Below are 14,019 nucleotides of genomic sequence, written 5' to 3' on the forward strand. Positions count from 1 at the left end.
GGGAGCACTGGAAAATCTGGGGAACTTCTGTTTCGGAGGCTTTGATACTGTGCTGGTACGCTGTCCTACTGTTAGGCTGCTTCAGTGTTTCCAGTCTCACAGGGTCATTTCATAATAGATATGGGAAGGATTCTCACTTGCATTGTCTGCAGTTTTCTTAGTCACCTGGGGGAGACCATAACTTAGCGGGTAAGTCTACCAGTACCTTGTTTTCAACAGGATCTAAGAGCAGGATGCTTCAAAGGAACAATGAAGGAAGTTGGAGAAGAACCAGCCCCTGCTGAGGGAAGTTTTCATTCTAAGGCCTCAGCAAGAGAGCTGGAAGGCAGACATTTTTCCACCCCCCTCCTTTCTTCTCTACGATGATTAACAGTGTCAGCTGCTACTCACTGTGAGCAAAGGTTTAAGAATTTCTCTCGCAGATAGTGCAGACATGAGTTGTTCTGCAGGCCTACTGAAATCAGGACTCAGCTTCCTGCCCAGTCAGGCTTTGAATCAAATCCCCCAGTGTGGCAGGGAAGTGGATTGTTAGCTGTGTGTCCTCCAGACCTGCCACCAAAGGGACCCTGAAGATGAGAGTTCAGAGCACTCTAAAAAGCTGGAGGAGTCCTTAAGCATTTACAGGAACAAAGTGACTTGAGAGGATTTCAGGCACCGCAAACAGTGAGGAGGAAAAGTCTCCTCTGAAAGCCAGTAGAGTTTGGGCTCCAAAACCCAGCGGAGGTTTTCAGGAAATACACCCTCTTCTGAAAGGAAAACCACAGAGTTCTAGCTATGAATCCACAACTGCCCCCGAGTTTTGGATAAGGGCAGAGCATCTTTAAAGGTCAAGCCCAGCAAGCCCGGTACAAGTAGTCTGGGAAAGGAGTGTCCTACAGGACAGGATCTCAGCTGCTTGAAGAATATCAGGGTGCACCACAGAGTAATGGGGGAAGAAGCCAGCTGTGTCTCAAGCAGCATGAGGAATCAGATCTGCTTTCTAACTTGTCCTTCTGGGAATTCTTTCATGTCAAGGGAGAGCTCAGTTCGTCAGCCCTTCCCTTAGTAGGGAACCAGCAGAAACTTCTTGCTCTGTTTGGCTTCCAATTTTCTCAAAATTCGTAGGAACTTGGCTTCTCTTCATGTTGAAATAGGACAACAATTCCCAGAGGCAATGGGGCACATGGACTTGTCTCCCTTACGAATTGGGAAGAAGTGGCTGCAGATCACTTCTGTGATGTTCCCACTGTCATAGGTCTAACCTCCAGGAAGAATCACCTCTAAAGAGAAAAAGGTGACTGCCCTGTGACACAGAGTGCATCTGTCAGTGCTGTTTCACTTTAAGCAGTCAGTAATTGATCTCAAAGGTCTTGTTTGTGCTTGGTGATGCCTCAGAAATCCTGAGTCACTCTTTACCCGAATTCACCCTGGTACATCTGTTTACTCTATGGTTGTATGATGGTTGGGAAAGTCCTCAAGTATAAAGACTGTTAAAATTATCTTCTTCCTTAAAAACGTGGTCCTGCTGCTTTTATAATAAGAAAGTAGGTTGGATGTCACATTTCTTGGTAAAACACAGCTGTGTGTCAGTCCCAGCACTTCTCAGGTGTTGAGACACAGCTCAGTTCTGCTGTCTGCTCGTGCTCAGAATTTCTTGACTGTTAAACTACAGGAGGGCCAACCCAAATTTATACCTCCAAGATGTTAAGTACCAATTCCATTAATGTCAAGCAGAAATGTCTTGGACTGCCCTCTCAGTCCTTGCCCCTGACACAGTTATAGGTCTGTATCAATGGGGAAGGACCAAATGAACATTTTTCCCCTCATTTTTGACTTTGAAGGGTTTTCGGGGCCATGTCCAGCTTGGCTCTGCCCTACATTTACTGCTGTCTATGTGCCTGCATGTCTGTGTCACTTGGATCCCTCTGTCTTTGCTAAGGGTTATGATTATATACACAGTAAGTTGCTGGGGTCATCTGAAGTGCATTTGCATTCATTTTGCAGTAACTTGGTCACGAATTTAAGCTCTGAAGGGCACCAAGCAATTGTGTTTATCAGTAGGAGCTTTGCTTGCTATTGGATCCTTTTCTAAGTTATCTTCAACCTCAGTCATCGCTGGCATCCTGGGAGCTTAACATCAGACAATTGTTTGAGTATTCATTAGGCTCTAAGTACTTAAACAGTGAAACTTCTACAAAAGCACCTCTGAAAGCTGAAGAAGAAAAATATAACTGCCTCTAACAAAACTTTCCTGCTGGTAACCATAAATCAGTAGGTTTTTAGTGGCTTTTGATGAGCATCTTAATGGGGACTATCAATCTGACTACTCTTAAAGGTTCAGCCATTGTTACATTACTCAAGTGATCGCAGATCCACTGATGACAGAGATAAACCCATATTCTGTTCAGTCTTTCTCAGGTTATCTGAAACTGTGACCTGACAGCTGCAATGCCTCTAACTGCCAGAAATTACTAGTATGCATCTTTCCAGGATGCACAGTGACTGTGCTGATGACATTTTGTCTTTTGTGGCAGCTCAACTGTTTGTCTTCCTGTGTCTCCTGCCTTCAATTTCTATCTGTAGGCAGTAACATTCACTCCTGCCACATGTGGCCCAGGACACCTGGATTTAAAATTCAGATAAAGGAGAGAAACTAGAAAAGCAATGTATGAGCCAAAGTCATCAGGAATTTGGGATGGTAGAAAATTTGGGCAGCTGCTGCTGCTTCCCAGTCATTATAATTCCCTTTCCTCTCTCTAGCAATAGGTGCAGCATAGCTACTTGAGGGTCTCACCCTTTTCATTTTGCTCCTGTTTCAAAGCTAACTGAAAAGAAAAAAGGTCCCCATGAACGTCTCGTGGCTTAGGAATGTGAGAAAGCCTAAATTGCTAGTTTTAGACACTTCAAGCAGCTCTCCGGAAGGCTGTTTGAGCTGTAAAGCCCATCCATCATTTTGGCTGCTGACGCCACTGCCACTGCCGGAGAAAGATCAGTCAAGCTGGATTATCAAAGTCAAAGCCAGAGTCAGCTCTTGTGGGAAGTGGTTGAGAAAGTCTAATGTCTCAATTCCTCATTGCACAGGGAATAAAAAGGGGATTGTGTGTGAGGGGTGGGAATACCCTGTTTCTCATTATCTAAATGCATGGTCTTGAAAGAGAGGGTGGAGCCCCTGTGCAAAAGATAAAAATCATATTAATAGTTTGTTTCCCTGTTTTTGCCTTCCAGTGCTCTCTTCTGGGAGCTGGAGTCCCAGGGCTTTGCACGTGACCTCCTATATGGCTTGTAGTAGGAAGGGTGGGTTGGTTTTTTTTGTGAATAGAAAGAGCCAGACATGGGGAAATGCAAAATCCTGACCTGGCAAATGGAGTGGAAGCTTTTTCCTCATAAGAAAGTGACCACTGTGGCTTTAGAGGTGCAAAGCAAAGGCAGTCGCAGATCTCTGTCCCTGTTTGGCAGCGCTGGGTGCGCTCCGGGCGCTGGCTGCGAGAGCCGTCACAGCGGAGCTGTCACTGGCGCTGACAGGCCGGCTGTGCCACGGGGAATGGATGTGACTGGTGCCATCTGTCTGTGCCAGCAGTGGGGATCCCCTCCGGGCACTGAGTGGCCATGGCAGCTTAGCACAGGGTGCAGCCTGGGAGCCGCAGCTCGGGTAGGTAGGAGGAGAAACGCCTGGAAGTGTCTTCAGGACACACGTGTGAGCTGGAGGCAGCAATTTAATCTGGTCCACGAGCTGCACTGGGGTGTGATTCACTCACCAGCCCCATCTCTTGGCTCGGTTCAGAGCGTAAAGCAACACAGGAGCCTCTCTTTTGTTTTTTTGTTTGTTTGTTTGTTGGATGGTTGGTTTTGTTTTGTTGGTTTTTTTCATTGGAAGCGTGGGCTTTTTTATAGATATGGGTGTTCCAAACCCAGCTAATTTCTGCCAGGACATTTCAGGACTTTTGGAGGGAGTGTGTGTAAGAACAGGTTTTTGTAACCAAAACCCAGCTTTTCCCACATCTCCACTGCCCCATGTGGGATTTCTTGCGGGGGGATGTATATGTGACTCACTTAGATTTTGGAAAAGAAAACTTACCTGAGAACCAAAACCTCCTTCAGGAAAGTACTGTGATAAACTTTTTCCAGTTCCATGAAATGTTTCTCAGAAGGCAGGAAACAATTTCCTGCCTCCCTCACTGTGGTTAAACAAGGCTGAGCAGCGGATGGGCAAGATGAAGCTTGATGGGGGTGAAGGGCCCTGCATGCCCCGGGGCTGGCGGGCACAGGCTCCAAGCTGGCAAAACCAGCAAGCTCCCACCCACGCCTGCAGAGAACCAGGAACTGCAGCCTTGGGAATGTGTCCCAGCAACAGCTCAGTAAGTGCTGAACGGGAAGACATAGGTATTTGCTAAAGGCCAGGTACCTAAATCTGTCTTCAGGGGGAACTTTATGCAGAAATCCACTGAAAACCAAGAACGTAGCATCCTTTTTGGACCTACAGGAGACAGGTCAACACTATCTATGTCAGTTGAGCAGGGAGGTAGATTTCAATAAAAGAATGGAGCTCAGAATGCACAGCTTTAGCTTTCCCTGTGCAGTCTGGTAGTGCCAAGATACCCTCTAAAAAGTTGTTGAAGCTTCTCTGGTAACAGACTCTTAGGGGCACTGACATGAGGCATAACTGCAGCACAGGTAACATGCTTACTGCTTCCTGCACGGATTCATCCCTGGCTACTTTGTCCCTCATCAGATTTGATTTAAGTCTCTCAAACTACATTAAAAATGGAAAGAATGGTGCTAATAATTTCCACGGCTGCTGATTGCAATCATCTTGTTGCATTAGGCAGTTCAATGGTTGGGTCAAGCTGCGGTGTCGTAATGACAGAGCGAGACGTGCTGGGCAGGGAAAAGCGAGCTGGGCTCTGCTTTGTGGTGACTTCCCCACTCCAGTGGGTCCTGCAGGAGTGGTTTGACTTGCCTGCCCCATGGAAGGGACATCATGTCACAGTGAGTGACTTCTGTAATAGCTACTGGTGTTGGCGTTCTTGGCAGAGCGGCCAAAGACTGAAGGCACCACAGGGAATGAGCTCAGGGCTTGCTCTAGAAGAGACCTCTTTAGTTAAGGGTCAGGGCACATGGACAGGCAGCAGTAAAGGGGGACTTGGGGATTATTTGTGGACAGACATCTGACATCAACCTGCAGGGCTGCTGATTGCAGCGTATTTCACTACAATTTAAAATCTATTGGTTTTTTAATGCTTAAAAAAAAACCCCAAAAGCAAAAACCAAAACAAACAAACAAAAAACCAACAAAAAACCCCCAAACCCAACACCAAAAACTGAAAGAAAACAGCAGGAAGAGGGTCTGACATAAAAGGTTGAAAGAAATCAAATGAACAATTTCCAAGAATTACTTCTGGGTATTTCTCTGGGTGGAACATGGCTTGTTTTCCAAGATTAGCTCTCAGCTTATGCCCCACTGGTGGAGCATCTGTACTGGCTCTGGACAAAGGCTCACCTTAACCTAATACCTTGTCCTGGACTGGAACTAGTAATACATGCTTAGGCAGAGCATAAGAGAGAAACTGTTTGTAGTGTGATCCTTCCTCCAGCATAACCTCTGGCCCATGGTCCCATCTGCTGGCATCAGCATCCTGATGTTTCTTTGGTGCACTCTGTTATTGCAGGGGTTCTGGTTTTGCAGTTTGATCTGAATTTTTGCTTGGTTTTGTTTGGGTTTTCGTTTTGTTTTGTTTGTTTTGTTTTGTTTATTTCCTTTTTGTGAGGAGACTGAACACTTGTGTTTTAATCAGTTTTCTGCCCTTTATATCTCTACAGACCTCGGTCACCTCCTGTGCTATGACTTTTCTGAGCTGAGGCATCCTCCCACACAGACAAAGGGGCTGAGCAGTATGCAAAATCACTTGTCAGTCCATTCTTCTTCTCCATACTATCCTTTCCAAGAGAGGGTGATGAGACATTCCTCCCCAGAAATCATGACTTAGGCGCATGACAGGGCCATTTTTTCATGGTGGCCTTAAAAAAGGAAGGTTTTACCTTCCTTTTCTCTATCTTTTCAGTAATACTTTGAGATCCTGCCTTTGTGACCCATTCCTGAGCCTTGAGCTGGCAATTTTAAAGCACTGTCAGTAGCAACCCTGAGAAAAATGATGGGTGACTGTGAGAGCAAGTGAGTGAAGCACTGGACATGCCCAGAAAGTGGAGAACTGCATGTGCAGGGAGACACTTTTGATTTTATACACTCAGAGCATGGCCAATATCCCTTTGGAGCACAGTCTGCTTGGTTGGCCTTAGAAGTGGCCTGACTGCAGCAACCAAGACAAGCAGAGCAAAGCATTTCAAAATTCTCGGTTGTATTTGAGAACTCTCTGAATTACTGGCTGCCTTACGTCGGTGCTATGCTAGGAAGAAAGGGGAAGCGTTGTTTTGGGTGGTAGGTTGCAAGTGTCTCAGAACAGCCTTGTAACCTTCTGGGTGTGAAGTCAGCCTTGTATCAGGCACTGGTGCTGGTAACAGCAGTGTAATCTGCCCCTGGGGTTATTCCGTGTGCATCCCCTGCTCCTGTTGTGGTTTTGAATTTCCCTAAACCAGTTTTTTCTCCTATACTTAAAAATGCCCTTTGTTGCACTTTTATTTCTTTTTGTAGGTGATATTGTCTCCCTGAGAAAATTAATTTGATCATGAAATACCATGTTTACATTTCTCAGTTATCCCTCTGTGTGCCTGGAGACCTCTGTTCCTTTCTGTATATGTTTTGATATTAAGTTCTTGTACAACACAAGTGTTACATAGGCATGTGCTATTTATAGATTATACAGCTTCTACTTAACTGAGGTGTTTATTTACCTGAATTTATACCTGTTTTTTAAAGGTGCAATAAGTTCACTTCTTGAGGGTTTGACTTTATCTCTTCAGACCAACCTTGCTGGTCAGAGTACTCTATCCATTTTTATTCAATAACAGAGTTAAGCTGGTCACTCTGAACTGTCCTCCCCAGGAAGCAGCCTCTGACATGGCAAATAACACACCATGTGGGTGTCAGGTTTAGGTCTATCATTTGGATTTACATCTCTCTTCTCTAGGGAGGGGAGCTATTCTTTGTCAAAAAATAAAAATACATTGATTTAGATATCTAGGCAATATCTGTAGAATGAAAATGATTGAAAAATTAAAGTAGACCTAAGAGAGATGGCAGTAATACCCTCCTGGGCTGTAGGTGAGAGGATCTGTTGCATTTGGGGAAGAAGTGCTGAGGTATTTAGATGACTGTTCTGTTTTGCTTTGTCACAGAAGGAGGGATGATGTAAAGGGCAGGGTGGGGGGCAAAACAGCTTTTATGTTTGGGCATGGGCAGGGAGAAATAACATGCTGGAATATTGCAGCTGACACTGCAGAGACCCATTTGGCTTGGAATATAGGGCAATAAATGCAGTCAGGTGATTCAGGGGTGTTGTGCATAAGTCTGCCAGGTAGTTAGGGGAGAGCGGATCAGGAAATAATTATGGCTGATAAGGGGAGCTTGTAAGGAGGCCAGCACCTTCTGTGACCATGAAAGGGGTTAATGATTAACTGTTTTGGAAAAGCTAGGAGCACATTCTCCCCTTCCTTTGCAGTCACACCCGACTGCTCTCCTGCATCATTAACCTGAGCACGGCAGAGCTGAGCAGAGCACTGAACATGAACCAGCTTTGAGTCAGGGCAGCCTCCAGGATGTGAATGGGGAAGTTGGTTGGTTCTGAGAAGGGCATGTTGACAAGGTGCTGTGTCAGCCCAGGTGCCTGGATCTCCTGGAGTTAACTCCTGGAGAAATCCATACAGCTCCTGGGGAAACTGGGGGAGGTTGCTGTCCCCTAAAAATCACAAATGAACCCTCACCCTGGCAATGGGCTCATATGGGTGGATGACAGAAAGTTGTGTGGCTTGAAAATGGATTTGAGGAAAGGATGCAAGAGGGAGGAGAAGGGAAACGTCCTGTACTTTGAGTAAATGCATCACTGTGTGACTCAGGTGCTTCAGGACAGGTACACTGGCACAGAGTGCAGCTTCCCAGGACCTCATCTGGATGCTGGTTTAGAACATCTCTTTTCCTCTATTTCCATATGCAGTGATGAAAATGGCAGATGTCAATAAAAGCAGCTCTTGCCACTGCAATGTTGAATGCACAGTCCGTAGACATTTGCCTCTCCTCTCACAGAATATTCTTCCCCCTCTCTGCTCACCCTGCTCAGCATTTACAACACAGTACAGCCCTAAGGTGTCACCTTGCTCGTGCTGTGTGCTCTGTGTGTTCCTGGGGCTGGCCAAGGGGAGGCAAAGTGGCCGTGCCTCTGGTTTTGGATCAGCCTTTGCACCAGAGAGAAACACCATCCTCTGCATGATGGCCCTTCCTTCTGCCACAGCTCTGCCTGGTACACTGAGAGCAGAGCCATGCTCGGTGCTTGGCAGGCACCAAGCTACAGTCTTTGAGATTCATTCAATGTAGGCAACTGGCCCTGAATGTTAAGGCACTGGTGGTATTAAACATATACAGTGAGAATGGTGCCAGAGCCATAATTTGGATCTGAAATAGAGTTTCCCTTGCAACCTTTCTGTACAGCTGTTAGAATGTTTGCTAATGATTTTACTTGATTGATGCTAACTAAATAATTTTTATTATTTAAGTGAGGTTTAGTGACCAGTATCTTTGTTTCAGCTGGGATAGAGTTAATTTTCTTCCTAGCAGCTGGCAAAGTGCTGTGTTTTGGATTTAGAATGAGAATAATATTGATAACAAGAAAGATGGAGAGGTAATTTTTGCAATAGCATGTAGTGACAGGACCAGGGGGAATGGTTTCAAACTGGCAGAGGGCAGGGTTAGATTAGACATTGGGAAAAACATTCTTCTCTGCGAGAGTGGCGAGGCGCTGGCACAGGTTGCCCAGAGAAGTTGTGGATGCACCATCCCTGGAATTGTTCAAGGCTGAGTTGGATGGAGCTCTGAGCAACCTGGTCCACTGAAAAGGGTCTCTGCCCATGACAGAGAGGTTGGTATTAAATGATGTTTTGTGTTTCTTCCAACCCAAATCGTTCTGTGATTCTATGATAACCCACTGATGTTTCAGTTATTGCTGAACAGGGCTTGCACAGTGTCAGGGACTTTTCAGCTCCTCACCCCACCAGTGAGGAGGTTTAGGGGCACAAGAAGCTGGGAGGGGACACAGCCAGGACAGCTGACCCCACCTGGCCCAAGGGATTTTCCAGATAATGTGGCACCATGCTCAGTGTATGAAATGTGGGAAAGCTGGCCCATGGCCACTGCTTGGGAACTGGCTGGGCATTGGTAAGTGGGTGGTGAGCAGTTGCTTTGTATATCTTTTTTTTTTTTTTTTAAATTACTATTATCCCTTCTATTTATGTGATGTTAAAATGTCTTTATCTCTACCCATGAATTTTACTTTTTTTTCCTAATTCTCTCGCCCTGTGGGGGGAGCGAGCAAGCAGCTGTGTTTTGTTCAGCCACCTGCCAGTTTATACCACGGCAGGCCCAGCTATAACCCTCTGCACAGTCCACCTGCAATTAGCACCAGTTTTCCTTGCTCACATTTGCCACTGGCAAGGCAAGGTTGTGCCAACCCCATGGGCCCACCATGCTGAGCCCATAGGGCAGGTAAAGGTGTGTTATCTGGCCTGGGGCAGTGGGAATAAATCCATGGACTGTTGTTGGGACTGTTGTCCCTGTATGTGTCGAATAGTCTTGGCCAAGATCCAGACTCCATCATCATTTCTGAGAAAATGACATCACTAATGTATCATTGTGATCGATAGGCCATGGCCCTGATTCAGCAAGACACTTAAGTGCAGGGCCAGTATCCATCACACAGTCTGGGACCTTGAGGGGTTGCTCTATTTTTTTAAGAACCTGCTTTTGCATTTAAAATTGTATTTGTGCGAAATTCAGCCATGTCAGCCGCGTCCTGGCCGTGAGGTGCCATGTGCTCACAGTACAAATGGGGCCTCAAAGCTGGGAGATGCCACCATGGGAAGAAGAAAAAGCTGAGAAAAGCCCAGAAAAGGGAGAGTCTGTTACCAAACGGTGCATTTGGCCTCTTGTGGCCCTCCTTACCACACAGAAGGCTGATGCAGAGATCACAGATTTTGGAGTGGAAGGTGTGAACTTGGCTAAATTACATTTGGCTGTCCTTAGTGTTGGCTGAGCACTCAGTGTCCAGGAGACAAAGGGAGAGACATAACCTGCTTCAGTGGGGAAAAAAGTGATTGGGGGATTTCTTACAATGCATACTGGAGGGAAGCAAGAGCTTGGACTTATTTTCCATGCACAGCCTAAATGAATCTGTACAATGATTTTCTTTTTTTTCCCCCTTAACGTTTTTATTTTTAAAACATTCTGTAGTTTTGAAAGTGTTACTTTTGGGTTTTTTGTTTGTTTGTTTTTTGGTTTGTAGTGTTTTTGTTTTGGTTTGGCTTTTTTGTTTGTTTGGTTTTGGGTTTTTTAGGATGATTTAGGAACAGTTGTGAAGCAATTGTTCGTTAGACTTAGAGCTAGGTTTCATTTATATTTAGTTCTGTTCAGCTTGGATAGCTTTTCATCAGTTTGATACTTATCCTCATGTTTCACTAGTTGTTATTTATCCCACTCAATCATGTGTCCAAAAAACATTCCTTTCCCCTCACAAATCTCCCATAATGACCTCTAGAAAACTGAAATGAAGGCAGAGAGTTTCAAACCACCTTGAGAACAGCTTCCAATGACCACCTTAGCCTGAGCCACAGTGAGCAGCCGAAGTGGGATCCTATAACCTCTTAGGTGCTTTGGACAAATTATTTCTAAACAGTAAAGCCCAATTAAGTGCTTAAGCAGAACCTCACTTTAAAGCACACAGCCAGTGTTGTCCCTGTTTGATAGACCATATACTGGGGGTTCAGTCATTACCATCATGTAGGGAATGGCTGGATCCACTGGATCACCTCCTGGGAAGCTTTGCTGCAGATATGTAAGCAAGGAGGAGGAGTTATGAGTTTCAGATGTTGACCTAGTGCCACCTGGAATTCTATGTTGACTTGTAGGGAAGTGGTGTGATTTATTCACCCATCATAGTACTCAGCAATGGTTTGGGGTTTGTTTATGGTTGCTGGGACTTGAAGTTTTTAAGCAACTTCCTTTCTGCTCCCAGCTGTGACCATCCAATTGCTCTGCTTGCAAGGAGTAGAGAAAATGTGAGACAGCAGGAGCTGGAGACAGAGCAGTTGTGGAACAGCTCTGACAGGGCTTGTCTTGAGCTGGACCACTTTATGGTCCTGATCTTATCCTGGACTGGACTCATATGGCAACTGCTCCCTGGCCAGCCTTCTGCTGGTATGGCTCAAGGAAGATTGATCTTCTTGGCACCAAACCCTCTTTCCTTTCCCAAGAAACCCTTTTGACCAGTGGCACTGAGTGCTGTAAAGGGTTAATGTGCCTAAGAGGCCTAACACAGAGCTTGTGGCCCCTTGGGTTTCACTGAGCCTGAGGGTCTCTCTTCAGGGTGTGTAGAGCCAAACTGAAACCCAAAAAGCCACCCTGTCCCAGGGCTGGCTGTTCTTGCAGCACCCTGCTGCTTCCCACCACAGCACCCTCAGACCGGCACAGCTGGAGCAATCTCAGTTCCTCTCTTGTGGGAAGGCTCCAAGGCGGTTTTGCAGCCAATGAGTATTTCCCTGGGGGAACTACACATGGTCATTTTGCCCTTAGCTGGAGCTGGTGGCTGAGCTAAAACCAAGTGATTCAGAGTTTGAAGAGTGATTCAGAGTCAGGCTCTGGGAGAGACTTCCCTAATTCTGCATTCAGCTAAAACCAGGGGCAATGATCTGGCTTAAGATTCAAGTTAGCACTTTTATCTCCATTGGTTCTTATCTAGAAATGGTGTGATGTATCCTGAGATAAAAGGTTTAGTTTAAACGCATACAAATCTGCTAATGTCCCAGTACCTTGCCTCCTGTATGCCATCACCCTGTGACTTCAGTGGCCTTGTGGCCAAGCACCTAATGATGATGGGCAAGGGGTTTTACAATAAAGTGTAAAATACACTTTAGTTGATGGTTGGATTTAGAAGCTGAAATCATTCCCCTGCTGTTTTGGTTTTGTCAGGCAGACGTCCCTGCTGAAGCACCTGATTGTTAAGGGAAAGTGACTCTCTGTGGGCTCTGGGGTGTTGGGTCACCAGGATGAAGTTTGGACAATATTGGAAGAAGTAAATGTGAAGGGCCCAGAGCCTTGTGTCACAGTTGGAGATGGCTTGTATGGACCTTGCTGAGAGCTGTTTGATGCCGTGTGCTGGGACACAGCTGTGTCATAGCTGGCACCAGCTGTGGGGCACCTGTAAACTCAAAAAGCACTGTAGAGCCAGGAAGGCTTTTTCAGCCCTCTAAGAATTCCCTCCTTCACACTGTAGAAGCACAAGCCAAGACCAGCCAGGAGGAGCTAAGTTTGTATTAAAGAGGAAATGTTTTTTTTTTTTTCTTTGAGCTTGATAGCCTTCACATTGCTGGAATTTGCCTTAAAAATGGGGAAAAGGAGGTTTTCCCTGGATTAATATCTCTCTAGGCTTGATTCAGCACACCTACAGTTCAGAACAATCTGTTTGTTTTTATTTGGTGGAGAAGTTAGGAGAGCCTGGCATGGCTGGACATGAAGTCATGCATTCATGGTGTTTATGAATTCTTCTGTGAATGTATGGAAAACATGTATCATTGTTTCAAATTCCAGTGCTGGAAATAGTGCAAATAAATGACTGTGAGTCAGAAGAAGGTGAATCACTGTAAGGTAGCTCTACTGTCAATCATTTAAGAGCACACATATGATATGGGTGATGAATTGGCTAATTAGAGCAGACCTTTGAGCGTTGAAATCCAGGGTTTTCGAAGGGGCCTAGCAAAATTAGGTGCCTAAGTCCTTCTGCTATCAGTGGGAGGTGGGTATGTACTTCCTTTAAATGCTCAGCTTAGCAGAATACCTGAAGAATTTTATTTAGATGTTTAAATGAGAGCTTGGGCAGCACGTTCCTAGCAAGCAAGAGGCACAGATTGCCTGTAGACAGAGACCTGCAGCCTGAGCCAGCCCCAGTTCAGTCTCTGTTCATGCTGGAGCCCAGCATGAGCCCCTGCAGGAGCACAACGTCACCTAACCATGGCAGCTCTGTCCCATAATCCTGGCCAACACCGCCTGGAGGGGACATCTAACTGTGTGAGCAATGGAAGTGTCCAGCATGAAGTGTGAGAGGGCAGGCAGATAATCCCATGGGACAGGTCAGACTGGGTTAGGATGGTTTGTTTGCCGATGTGCAAAGTGACTCTTGTTTATCCAGCAGTAAAGCTGCACGTTTCTCAAAGGGGAAGGGTTTGCCCAGACACCAACGCTTCCAGCAGAAGGTGCTGCTGTGTCCCCAACTGAAGAACCACCGGAAATCTTTGCAGCCTAATGATTTGCTCCCAGCCTCCACCTCTATCCTACCATAGGCAGAGTGCATGGATTGGTGCTGTGGATGTCAGCCAAGCAAGAGTTAAATGCAGTTGTGGAGCAGATGGCTCACCTTTGAAAGCGTAGTGGGATACATGTACCTCTGATCTTGTACAGGATCCTGTTTTCTTGCTGGCAGCACAGCCTGCTCCAATTAGAACACAAGGGCTGAAACGAGGCCTGGAGTCTGTCTATCCCCTGCTGCGGTGGTGGCACTGTCACTGCTTTTGCGGTAAGTAGGGCAATTCCAGTGCCAGTCACCTCTCTGAATGCAGCCTTGCAAAGATGTGCAAAGTCATTGATTCTTCTTTAGCCCCAGCGTGTTTTCCCTCTGTGAGATCATGGAGCTGGCAGGACAGCCCTGCCTGCAGAGGATTTGCTTCCACTTGGGCTCCAGCCAGGCAAGACAGGAATCCTAAGTGCTTGCTGCTTTATGGCTCCTCCAGAGCAGCAAAGCTTGGTGCTTTCTTCTCCAATTCACCCTCTCAGCACAGGGTGGCCCAGGGGAATTGTTGGCTTTTTTTCACTGTTGAGTGGGTTTACCCAGG

General features: G+C 46.1%; 2 long non-coding RNA genes across 2 annotated transcripts; one reads left to right on the forward strand and one right to left on the reverse strand.

Annotated features, from left to right (window-relative positions):
* Positions 1 to 2,874: 2,874 nt before the first annotated feature.
* Positions 2,875 to 4,843, reverse strand: LOC114061289. Its single transcript, XR_003572082.1, has 3 exons — positions 4,576 to 4,843; positions 4,382 to 4,453; positions 2,875 to 2,954 (listed from the first exon to the last, which is right to left on the reverse strand). It is a non-coding gene; the product is annotated as an uncharacterized LOC114061289 (long non-coding RNA).
* Positions 4,844 to 5,013: 170 nt separating this feature from the next.
* LOC114061288 lies at positions 5,014 to 10,730 on the forward strand. The gene is made up of 3 exons (XR_003572081.1): positions 5,014 to 5,083; positions 6,943 to 7,010; positions 10,674 to 10,730. It is a non-coding gene; the product is annotated as an uncharacterized LOC114061288 (long non-coding RNA).
* The last annotated feature ends 3,289 nt before the right edge of the window (positions 10,731 to 14,019 follow it).

Source organism: Empidonax traillii, unplaced genomic scaffold (assembly GCF_003031625.1).
Source record: "Empidonax traillii isolate 1590-97213 ecotype Southwest subspecies unplaced genomic scaffold, ASM303162v1 scaffold323:size719838, whole genome shotgun sequence".
NCBI classification, from domain to species: Eukaryota; Metazoa; Chordata; class Aves; order Passeriformes; family Tyrannidae; genus Empidonax; species Empidonax traillii.